Raw genomic sequence first — 11,813 nt, forward strand, 5'->3', positions numbered from 1 at the left:
AGGGAGGGAGGGAGGGAGGGAGGGAGGGAGGGAGGGCAGGGAGAGAGGGAGGCACTGTGTGGTTCCCACAAGGACGAGAGTCTTTGGTCTGGTCCATGGCTGGAGCACAGGAAGGCCTCTGATAGGAGATTAGATGGCTCCATAGGAGAAAGCCTATCACATTGTTCAAGCACGGTAGGCCTTGACAAGCAGAGAAAGTCTATGGTTTTAGAGCTTTATTGTAGAATAAAGCAGGGAGACGGTAGAGAGAGAAAGAGAGAGAGGCCAACCATGGTCACATGGAGAGAGGGGTGAAGGGAGAGAGAGGAGGAGGGCTAGAGATGAGAGAAAGAAAGGTGAGAGTTTAAAGAGAGCTGAGTAGGGGCCAAGCAACCCCTTTTATAGTGGGCTGGGCTATCAGGTAACTGTGGGGAGGAGCCTAGCCAGAGGGTGGAGTCTAGCCAGAATGCCAGGAGCTTGGGACATCTGTGACTGATAGTCACACACCTCTCCTGTGGGGGCTGTGGGGACGGTAACTTCGACAGGAGCCAGGGATCCAGGAGACACGATGGAACACCTTCTGTCCCACCTAGGTGGAAATCACCATCCATTGGGTCCCCCGGGGTTCAAGACCTATGCTCAACTGGAGACCAGGCTGTCTGTGCGCAGCCCACTGCCCCATACTCTCTATGCTCGGTCTCAGCAGAAGGAGATGCCCAGGAGAGCCAGCTTACATGTGGCTGTTATGGCAGTGGGCTGGCTGCTTACACAAGACAAGCTTTGTTCTATCTCATCTCCAACAAAAAGGCCCGTTCCAGCCCTGAAGAGGAGGTCCTCAGGGTCACCTGGTCCCATGTTTTCCTAATCCATGCCTTGTTGGAGTCCCTCAGGGTCTACCTCAGGGCCATGTTCATAGTGAGAGCTCAGGAGGCATTGGCTGAGTCTAGCATTCCTTTGCTGAGTTACTCACTGCATGTTCTTTTTTCTGCATAATGGTTTTGGTGATGGAGTTTGATCCATGGTGTCCTGCACTGAATACAGACCAAGGCTGAAATTCCTGTGTGTCGAGGCAACCATCCCACCCAGCACCCACAGGTCACAGAGAGTCACTTACTGAACACTTGGAGGAGGACATGTGCTATTTCACACTGATAATATGCATCAAAGCTCTCTAGGGTATAGATCCCTGTGTCTTCCTGGGTGACTTTCTGGAGCAGCAGGGATCCATTGGTGAAAACCCTCTCCCTGCCGCTGTATTTTCGCCCCCACTTAAGCGACTGAGAGGCTGTTTCATAGTGTGCAATTTTAAATTCTTCAAAAGCACGTTTCCCCTTGTACCAGAAAAAGGCCCGAGGCTTCTCCGACTGATTATCAACTCGCAGAAGAACATTTCCCCCTTCAGGAAGAGAGGGCGGCAGAGCCTCGATAGATAGGTGGGCCATGGCAGCGTTTGAGTTCCGGCAGGCTAGAAGGGAAGCTGGAAGGGAAGAGAAAACCCCCCCCATCAGTGTTGGGCCCACGTGTCCTGCAGATGTGTGATCTCCACTTGATGTAATAAGGTACCATAAACCCCATCCCCACAGTGCCTCTGGAGCTGTGTCCTCTGCATAGACCTCTCTCCTCAGCAGTCTGTGTGGCTCCCCACACCCCACTGTCATCACATCCCTGCTTACTCTCAACAGTATTTCTGGGGTGAGGGTGCCTTCCCTGACCTCCTCCTCTGGAGACCCCAGGTCTTACTTTCCTCATTTTCTGGCTCTGTTGCCTTTGGGTTTGCTGTCGACTCCTGACTGCACCTCTTAGAAGACTTTGCTCCACTGTCTTCCAGTCCATTAGAACGAAGGCCTGTTGGGACTGGAGAGATGGCTCAGTGGTTAAGAGCACGGGTTGCTCTTCCTAAGGACCTGGGTTCAATCCCCAGCACCCACATGGCTTCTCACAGTTGTCTGTAATTCCAGTGCCATGGGATCCTAACCTCCTCCAGCATGGAATGCATAGACATACATACAGTCAAAAGATCATATGCATAAAATAAACAAAATCTCATAACAAAGGCTCTGTGACGTTACTCACTGTGGGAGGCCTCAGGCCTGGGACAGGCTTGGATACCTGTAGATGAGTGGATGAAAGGATGTGTGTATCCAGGGCCTGGGTTACTTTGTTTTTACAAACGTCTCAGTTTGGGAGCTAATCAGAATGTTTTGTAGCGGGTGTGTGGTCTGATGCTAAGGTCTTGTTCCCCATTTGGTTCTTGATCTATCAGTAAAGATGCTGGGGGCCAATTGCTGGGTGGAAGAAAAGAGTCGGGACTTTTGGGTCCCTGCAGGAAGGCTAAGAGACAAAGGTTTTTGCCATGCTTTGGAGGGAGAAAGGACCAGCATGTGAGATGTCAGGAGGAGGGGCCATAGGTCACTTGTTTCCCCGGGTGGGAGATTAGAACTGCAGATGAGTAGAGGGCAGTTTTGCATTGCTGAACAAGGAGAAGGTAACTGAGCAACTAAAGTTGAGGGCAGATATAGGGTGCTGAGCTGGGAGTGAAGAGAAGGGTGCGAGATAGCTGACGAAAGCTTAGTAGAGCCCAGCAATTGAGACAAGAAGGCAGGGTGAAAAATAAGCTAATGTGGTGTGTGTGTTTCATCCTCGGATCTGAGGGACCCTGGGAGGGACTGGTAACATGGTGCATCCAGAGCTTAAAGTGGGGTAGCAAAAACTACACGTTAGAATGATTAATACCCAGGGTTGGTCAACAATTTTTTCATTTATTTGCATATTTGCTGTGTGTCTGTCTGTCTGTGTGTCTGTGTACCTGTGTCTATGTGTGTCTATGCGTTTATTTCTGTGTGAGTGGGTGGGTCTGTGTGTCAGTTTATGTGTCTGTGTGTCTCTCTGTGTATGTCTATATATATGTATGTGTATGTATCTCTGTGTGTGTGTGTGTGTATGTATATGTGTATTTGTTGAGCGGGGGTCTTTATAGGTCTGTGTATCTGTATGTGTGTGTGTGTCTGTGGGGGTTTGTGGAGGGTCTTTGTGTGGGATCTGTGTGTTTCAGTGTGCCTATCTATGTATGTGGGCCTATGTATATGTGTGTGTATCTGTGTGTCTGTCTATGTGTGTGTGTCTGTACGTATGTGTCTGTGTGTATGTGGGTCTCTGTGTGTGTTTGTGTGTGTGCATGCTTGAGATGAAATGTCACAAAACCTAATTTCAGTTCCATATCCTGTCCATTACTTGGCAGAGGTCACACTACAAAATGGGAGACTCTGAGTTCTCCTTATAGCAGAAAATGGAGCCAACTTAGCCTTTTCTCCAGGAAGAATGCTGTTTTCTATGGGCCAGTCAGACTGGGGCAGATAGGGAATATTCAGACTGGAGGCATGAGAGCCGTGGAAGGGAGGGCAGGGAAACTCTCCATGGACTCCCTGGCTCATACTGTAATGGCCCTTCTAACACACATCTGGATCTTTATATCTTTGGGGCTCTGCCGAATTCAGATGCTGAGCAGGTCATCAAACATGGCCCAACAGGCGCCCTAGACACCTGGCTATCACTCTCCTCATGTGACAGTGCTGCTACCAGTCTCTCACCCAGAAACCTACCATCTACTGAGGAGCACAGAATGCCGTACAGATTCTATAAGCGAGAAGAATCTGTGTCCGACCCTCTAAGGCTGTCTTCTGGGGAAGGCACCTCAGGTGCCCTCCCTCCACATCTCCCCACACTCTCCGGTTTTTCTTTCCTGGGTGTCTTAACACAGCATCCCCGTCTTCCTAGATGGTGTGATCTTCTCGGAGCTGTTCTACACCACATGCCCTGAGACAGTCTATAAATCTGTGGCCTCAAGGAAAGATCTTTATCTGTGTCTGCTATCACACGTCAGACCTCCATTGTGTTGACACAGAATGACAGCTCTCACGTCTTCAGGGAACGAGATTTACCCCAAATCCCATGTTCTGAGGTGGAATTAGTTTGTTGTGACCTTCTTTTAGAGTAACATAACAAAGAAAAACTTAAATCAAGGCCCTTTTCAGAGACACTGGTTAACATGAAGTAGGCGGTTATAGCAAAGCTGAAGAATCTCAGCAGTAAGACTCAGCTACCATCCAGAGTCCCTTAGCCTTTGGTTGGTGAGATTTAGGGTTCTGTCAAGTCAATACATCCCAAGAGAATTTTACTCTGTTAGTTTCCAGGATGCTAGGTCTGACACAAGGGGGCAAGGAAAGGATGCTTAGGGAGCCAAAGATAATGCAACATAACCTGCAGTTAGACTCTTGACCTGCGCCATTCCAGCCTCTGCACTTCATTGTGGCCATGGTCAGTCCATCAGGCTTTGCAGACACAGCCTCCCTCCAGGTATCCCCTGCACAGCACCTCCTTTGCTCAAGCTCCACATTTGTGCCTGGGGCTACATATTAGGACACAATGTCCCTGTTAGCTACATGGTTCCTAGGAACTGATGTAGACAAGTCCGGATAGCAGCAGGGCAGCAGCCTTCAGGAGAGAGGAGGAGCCGTAAAGGCATCAAGGAATGCATCCTGGGTCTATGAAAAACCTTAGTTCCCAGGGTCCAGATCTCACTTCTTCTATTTCTTCTTCTCCATCTTACAGAACTTTTCCATGGGATGCGGCTACGTCAATATGGCAGTATCTCTTACATTCTATGAGACTGGAAGTTATGTTGGACCTCACGCTCAAGTTAGTAGTAATACACTTTAAGGTCACTAGTAGTTCTCAACCTGTGGGTCATGACCCCCTTCTGGCTTGCATATCAAATATCCTGCAAATGAGATATTTACATTATGACTCATAACGGTAGCAAAATTACTGTTATGATGTAGCAACAAAATAATTTTATGATTGAGGGTCGTCATAAAGAACTGCATTAGAGGGTCACAACATTCAGAAGGTTGAGCGTCACTGCTTGAGACTGATGTCCCACTGTGCACTCAGCCTGTTTGTTTAACTTGCCTTTAAGAGAACAACTTAATGGGGCTGGAGAGGTGGCTCAGCAGATAAGAGCACTGAGTGCTCTCCCAGAGGTCCTGATTTCAATTCCCAGCAACCACATGGTGGCTCACAACCATCTGTAATGAGATCTGATGCCCTCTTCTAGTGTGTGTCTGAGCAAAAGTGCGTTCATGTACATAAAATAAATAACTTTTTTATAAAAAAAAAGATCTAGGGCTGGAGAGATGGCTCAGGGGTTAAGAGCACTGACTGCTCTTCCAGAGGTCCTGAGTTCAAATCCCAGCAACCACATGGTGGCTCACAACCATCTGTAATGAGATCTGATGCCCTCTTCTAGTGTGTGTCTGAAGACAGCTTCAGTGTACTGTATAAATAATAAACAAATAAATAAATCTTTTAAAAATTGTTTTTAAAAAATAAATAATTAAAGATCTAGATTAATTATACAATTCTCTTGTATTGACAGTTTTGCACACTGTAGGAAATATCTACCCATTCTGGAGTATTTGAGTGAATCTGCCATCATTTTGTGTTAATTTTTCCTTTGTCCAGTGTGACCCTATAGTTATGAGTGACAGTGCATGAAGATGGACTAGCCTGAGCTCCCAGGAATGTCAGCCCTAAGGGGTCAGAGGCATAGATAACTCTAATGCGTCATAAGGAACTATGGGAGGAAGGTCCCTAAGCTTTAGGGACCTGAACTCAGGACAAATCAGGCTTCGGGCTTCAGTGCAAAAGGGAATTTTAGGATGGGCTGGAGAAATAAAAGATATTTGCATGTAGCTCATATCATGAGGAAAACTAAAACAAAACAAAAAAGAAAAAGAGCAATCCATGGTATGTCTGTCTGTGGGAGGAGGCTTGCCAAGGACAAGAGCTTTTGGCACAGGAGATATTTCACACTGCATGGACTCTCTCTCTCTTTGCTTTTAGCTTTTATTTTTAAACAAGCCGTGATGTTTTCCTTTGATATTGATCTTTGCTGTTTGGAGATTCAGGAGGAGGCAATGTCAGAGAGGAGAGTGGGGAGGTAGAATTGGAACGTATCATAATTCTGATATGACACCACTTTTAAAAAATTGATTTTGTCAGGTGGTGGTGAAGTATGCCTTTAATCCCAGCAGAGGCAGAAGCAGGTGGGTCTCTATGAATTTGAGGCCAACCTGGTCTACAGAGTGAGTTCCAGGACAGCAAATTCTGCACAGAAAAACCCTGTCTTGAAAAACCAAAGTAAATTAAGATGATTTCATAAAAAAATGATTTCATATTTATTCCTAGTAACTGCTTGGACCTCACATGCAGTTTTTATAGTTCTTGATAAATTTTGAATTTCCTACTTTATAATTTATGTCATTAACATTGTACCAAAAGCAGGCTGCCTATTCCTACTTTTTAAATATTTTTAATTGCCAATGACTGTTAACAAATTGCACTAAATCAACCAATTTATAGGTAGTCACTGTCCCCATTGAGGGACTTAGATTTTACTATTTTTGCTTTGTTCCTCCAAGGTCCTGTTTCACATATCGTTTTAAATGATTCTTATCCCTCTGGTATCTTCCACAAACATCCCTTTCTCCTGGCATTTTTTTTTCCACAATGTCCTCTTGCTCAGAAATCCCAAGTGATCCCAATAGCAGCTTCAGCCACCTGATCCCCTTTCACATCCTTGAATGGTCCCAATCTACAAAACCTGCAACCCCCACCCCCACCCCCGCCCCGTTTGCAGGCCTCACATGTACCCTACTTCCACCAATATCTGGTAGGAAATACTGTCCCCCCCGTGTCTCCCCCATTGGTCATAGAGACCCCTCTCTGGACCCCAGCTGTCAGTACATAGGAAAACTACAACAGGTAATGTTGACTCGGTTTGAATAAAGTATAACATAGCTCCCCTGCCCTTGATACTTCCTGTCCCCAAAGCTTCCAGCTGCACAGCCCCTGTTCTGCCTCTGTGTCCTGTCTCCTCAGGATTCAGGAAGAAAGTGAATCCCCTTGGGGGCCTCTTGTCCTCTGAGGTCCCCTTCTCCCAGTCACTGTCAGGGCTTGTCTCACCTGTGAACAGGAGCCCCTTGAAGAAAAGGAGAGGAGAGGACGCCATGTTCTCTGTGCCTTCTTGCCTCATCTCCAGCTCTCCCTCACACCTGTGCTGCTCTTATTCCTTCACGCCTGAACCATGGGAGCCCTTCCCAGAGTCACAGGACTATGGGTCATGTTTTCTCTCATCCCATGCCTACTGCTTCCTGTCCCTTCCTGGGACAGTTTACAGCTCAACATCCGTGGAACTGAAGGCTGAAACCAGGAGGCAGGAGCTGAAGTAGAGTCCGTGGGGGAATTATGTTTACTGCCCTACTTCCAGGATCACGTTCACTGTTTCTTAAACAGTCTAGACTCAGTTGCCTATGGATGGTCCACAGGGGGCTGGGACCTCCCACATCAATCAGTCATCATGAGAATGTGCCACCGACATGCCCTCAGGCCAGTCTGATAATCTCTTCCCAGGACTGTCACCTTTAGAAGTGTTTTACGTGTGTGTGTGTGTGTGTGTGTGTGTGTGTGTGTGTGTGTGTGAAAGACTCCAAAACTCCCAAAGGGAGGCACTTACTCAAGCCTCGGGTCAGCCGCGCACCCAAGAAGACACTGAGACCGAACTTAAGATGTATAGAGAGTAAGATTTAATACAGCAATGACAGAAAGCACATAAAAAAAGCACATATACCAGATATCTGGGGTCGAAACTCATGCAGCCTGCAAGGTGCAGAGGAGATTCGGCAATTGGCCCAATCTTTTCACAGGCTTTTATAGGAAATAGCCAAGGGAAAAGTACAAGTTTTACGTCACCAAGGTGTTCTGCCAAGGGGCTTTACATAACCAAGGGGTCGTGTCCTATATTTTGGCAATGTACTCGATCTATTGGAACATTCNGGGATAGTACCAGGAGGCCCCTATCTCAAAAATGTTCTTGGCATAGTCTTCAGTTAGGAGGGGTAGGACTAGGTTTTTTCCAGGAGACCCCTTATCTAAAAAATGTTCTTGGAGCAGTTTCCAATTGGGAGGGGGTACCTTGGGGTAAAAAGTTCAGGAGTGTTCCGGGAACAACCTCTAGATGGGAGGGGTAAGAGAACTCTGAGTTGGAGAGTTCATGGAGAGTTCAGGAACAGTTCAGGTGTCCAGTAATTTTCCTCTTTCATGTGTGTGTGTGTGTTACCTTAAAAGTTCTATATCTCGGGGTGGGGAAGATGGCTACTCTTCCAGAAGACCCAAGTTAAATTCTCAGCAGCCACATAGCAGCTCACAACTGACTGTGAATCCAGTTCCATGGGATCTAACACCCTTAAGCAGACCTACAGGTAGCCAGGCAAAGCACGATTACATATAAAATTAAAATTTAAAAAGTTCTATATGAGCCAGGCATTGGCCACACCACACCTTTAATCCCAGCAGAGGATTGGGAGGCCTTGGGAAGCAGAGGCAGGAGGATCTCTGAGCTCGAGGCCAGCCTGGTCTACAGAGTGAATTCCAGGACAGCCAGGGCTACACAGAGAAACTCTGTTTCAAGCCCTTCCCCCATATAGACACCGAAGTGTTCTATATCTCATTTCAGTATCCAATATCTTACCTGTGGGCTCTTTTAGAATAAAAAACAAGCTATTACATTCAATTCCAAGAGGAAGTATCAAGTCATAAACACAATCACACCTAAGCAGAACTGAAATCTCTGAGTGTAGCTCAGATCCTGTACCTCGGTGGCTTTCATGTGACACTCACTCATGATGTCTGGGCGCCACCGTAGACTGGGAGTCCCAGTCTCCATGTTTGCCTTCTGCAACCCACACAGCTGCCTCACCGACTCAGGCTAGTTCCCTTCCACACCTGTTGTCTTTGTTATTTATCTGATGGTTCTGACACCTCCAGCAAGCCTGGGTCTTCACTTTCACCAATGGCTTCCTCACCTCTCTTCTAGGAAAGGCTGACCAAAAGGAACTTGGGGAGATAAAGGATCTATTCCACCTTACATCCCATCATTGGGGGTGGCTGGGGCAGAATCTTCAGATGAGAACATGCTCTGATAAGTGATTTTAGATGTCACCGTGTTTCTTCTCTTCTCTTCTCTTCTCTTCTCTTCTCTTCTCTCTCTCTCTCTCTCTCTCTCTCTCTCTCTCTCTCTCTCTCTCTCTCCCCCCCCCCCCCCCCCCCCCCCCCCCCCCCCCCCTCCCTCCCCCCTCTCTCTTAGTTTAACGTATTTTAATAGCAAACTTAGAGGAGCTGCATAGAACATTGATCGATCAAAAATCAATTGGAGACAAAGATCTTTAGTGTTTGGACGTGCAGATTCCAGATTGAATAAGAGCGTTAGACCCAACCTCTAACAGTTATCCGTAGTTCTGAGTGTTAGATATTTTTTCCATGGGGTCAAAGGTCCCTAAGTATGTGATTGCGAGTGGAGACACAGGGGACAGAATCAGGTATTGCAGTTTCTCCACGTTCATTTGTGTGTGAATTTTAAATATAAATGCAAGATGTAAAGCATTCACGCAAGCAAAATGTTTCAGTGAACACATTTCAACAGTTCAACTTTATAACAATTATAAATAAGCCTATCAAAATTTTCTGGACAATGCTAGCATTTGGATTTCTTAAAAAAAAAAAAAAGTAAATTTCTCATTGACCGCAAGTAAAAAGTAGATTTAGAAGGTATTGACCTAGGAGTACCAGAGGGAAAAGCATGCCAGTGGTGAGAGGCTTAGAACTGCCAAGCCTCTGAGCAGCCAAGGCATTTTAAAAAGAAGCTAATGTGTGTGTGTCTTTCATTCACTGGATCAAAGAGCTGCTGACTGGGTAAGCTCGACCCAGCAGGAGCATAAAGTGGAGTAGCTAAAAACTCCAAGCAACATATGGCGTGCAATGTGGTAGGCTAGAACCCATCATTAAAAATAATTTAGGAAAAAAAAATAATTTAGGAATCCTTGGATGGAATACACACATGCAATAATATAGTTTAGGAGGAAGGAGAATTGGTTTCTCAGCTGAGTCACCAGTGATGTGGTTCCCATGGAAGCCTCGAAACTAGAACAAAGTATTTTCCCTGGGCCCTTGTTAAAGGATTCTAGCTGCCTCTGAGATACTGGGAGCCCCTGCAAAGGGGCTGGCTGGTTCCCTGACTGGGCACTAGGAGGGAGGCAATGAGAAACAGACTTTAAAAGCTGCCTGTCTCCAGTCAGCAAAAGATCATAGAATAGGGACTTATAAAATTGATTTAATTGCCTTTAAGGATGAAGAGTATATAACGGTAATTGCTTAAATGTTCTTAAATATACAGAGATATTACGCTTCATAGGAGGTAGGGAGAGTGATTGATTGAAAAAAAAATGCCTTAAAGAAATTTAAAAGTCTTGCCAGGGCAAATTCTCAAATGGGTTCGCATAGGATTGCTGGGATTGCTTTTGCCTGGTATGAAATAAATAGAACCTGGAAACAGGCTTATACAGTAAGTATATCTAGATGTATAAAATACTGAGGCTTTTGATCGTAAATTATACGTGGTGAAGAAGCGCTGTCTCAGTGGTTAATATTTGTTTGGATTTAATTGCTTTGAATTGCTTTAATTGTGAAAATGTGTGTGGTTATGAGTTTTGTGGTTATATTAAAATTTCTTTGGGAGAGAGGTCAAGCTATACCTGTAATGGTTTCTGGTACTGGACCAAGGCAAGGCTATTTGGGAGAGAGGCTCTGTATTTGTATTGACAGGAAAGGAGAGAAGGCTTTGGACCCCCTTCCGGAGTGATATGGATCAGATATGACAGGGGAGACCCCTGAAGATCTCAAAATTTTTGAGAAAAATCAAACAAGACAGGTCACTTATCTGCTGATTCCTCGACATGGGACCAGCCTAGTAGCTGGCTTAGACATAAACATGTCTCAGCCAAAACTTCAGCTAAAATGAGACAATAAATGTTGCTGATTACAGAATCTTAAGACTCGTGGTGCCATCCTTCACATTACATGAATGAAGACTTATTACAGTTGGTTATTAATAGCATTTACTCTTAAAAAAAGACAATTGTCTTTTACCTGCTCAAAGAAGGAATAAAATTTCATCCTCAACTGACCTGTGAACCCTGCACAATTCATACGAATATCTTAATGGTACTAAAATTTTGGTTGTGAGATTCATATACTACAGAATACACAGCTTTGGTAAGATTCATCCTCAGAGATGCTAAACTGATGCTGTCCAGAGACTTGCTTTCAAATCAACTTCAAAAACTGCTACTGTCATTATTAGTAGCCCATTGTATGCAGGTCTATAATGGTATTTAATGGAATAAAGGGAGTGGTGACGGCAGGACGTGGTCATGGTGACTTTTCTCAACAGCAGAAACACTAAGACAGTTGACTACAGAGGCCCCACCAGAGACCTCCCTGGATGCCATCTTTCCCTCCTCTCAGGCCAGGCTGGCTTAAGAGATGAGTGTTTTCAGGAATCATCCAAGACCCTCCCTTTTGCCTCTAGTACAGCCAGGGGCAGTCCCTCAGTAGAGACTGCCCATGTCTTGTGGTGATCTTCGTGCTTTGGGCCTCTGTGCTCCCCCTTTGCCACTGAAGCACAGAGTCACATCTGAGCAAACAATGAAGACCTTGTGAACTGGGGAAATCAGACATGCTCCATCTATCTGGCTCCTTCTCTGACACTAACCCAGTGGGTCTGGATGACAGACTGTGAGAAAAGCTAATTCCTGAGCTGATAATAGGCTGTCTCTGCCGGGCGTGTGGCCCACGCCTTTAATCCCAGCACTTGGGAGGCAGAGGCAGGTGGATTTCTGAGTTCAAGGCCAGCCTGGTCTACAGAGTGAGTTCCAGGACAG

The 11,813-nt window shown here is 45.8% G+C and overlaps 1 long non-coding RNA gene across 1 annotated transcript in view; it reads right to left on the reverse strand.

Annotated features, from left to right (window-relative positions):
• Positions 1-7,049, reverse strand: part of LOC110297483 — an 8,429-nt gene extending 1,380 nt beyond the window's left edge. Inside the window, exons 1-2 of the long non-coding RNA XR_002378290.1 lie at positions 7,003-7,049; positions 1,360-1,456 (exon numbers count right to left, since the gene is read on the reverse strand). This is a non-coding gene — a long non-coding RNA (uncharacterized LOC110297483). The remainder of the gene's footprint in view (positions 1-1,359; positions 1,457-7,002) is intronic.
• Between the last annotated feature and the right edge of the window lie 4,764 nt (positions 7,050-11,813).

Source organism: Mus caroli, chromosome 7 (genome assembly GCF_900094665.2).
Source record: "Mus caroli chromosome 7, CAROLI_EIJ_v1.1, whole genome shotgun sequence".
NCBI classification, from domain to species: domain Eukaryota; kingdom Metazoa; phylum Chordata; class Mammalia; order Rodentia; family Muridae; genus Mus; species Mus caroli.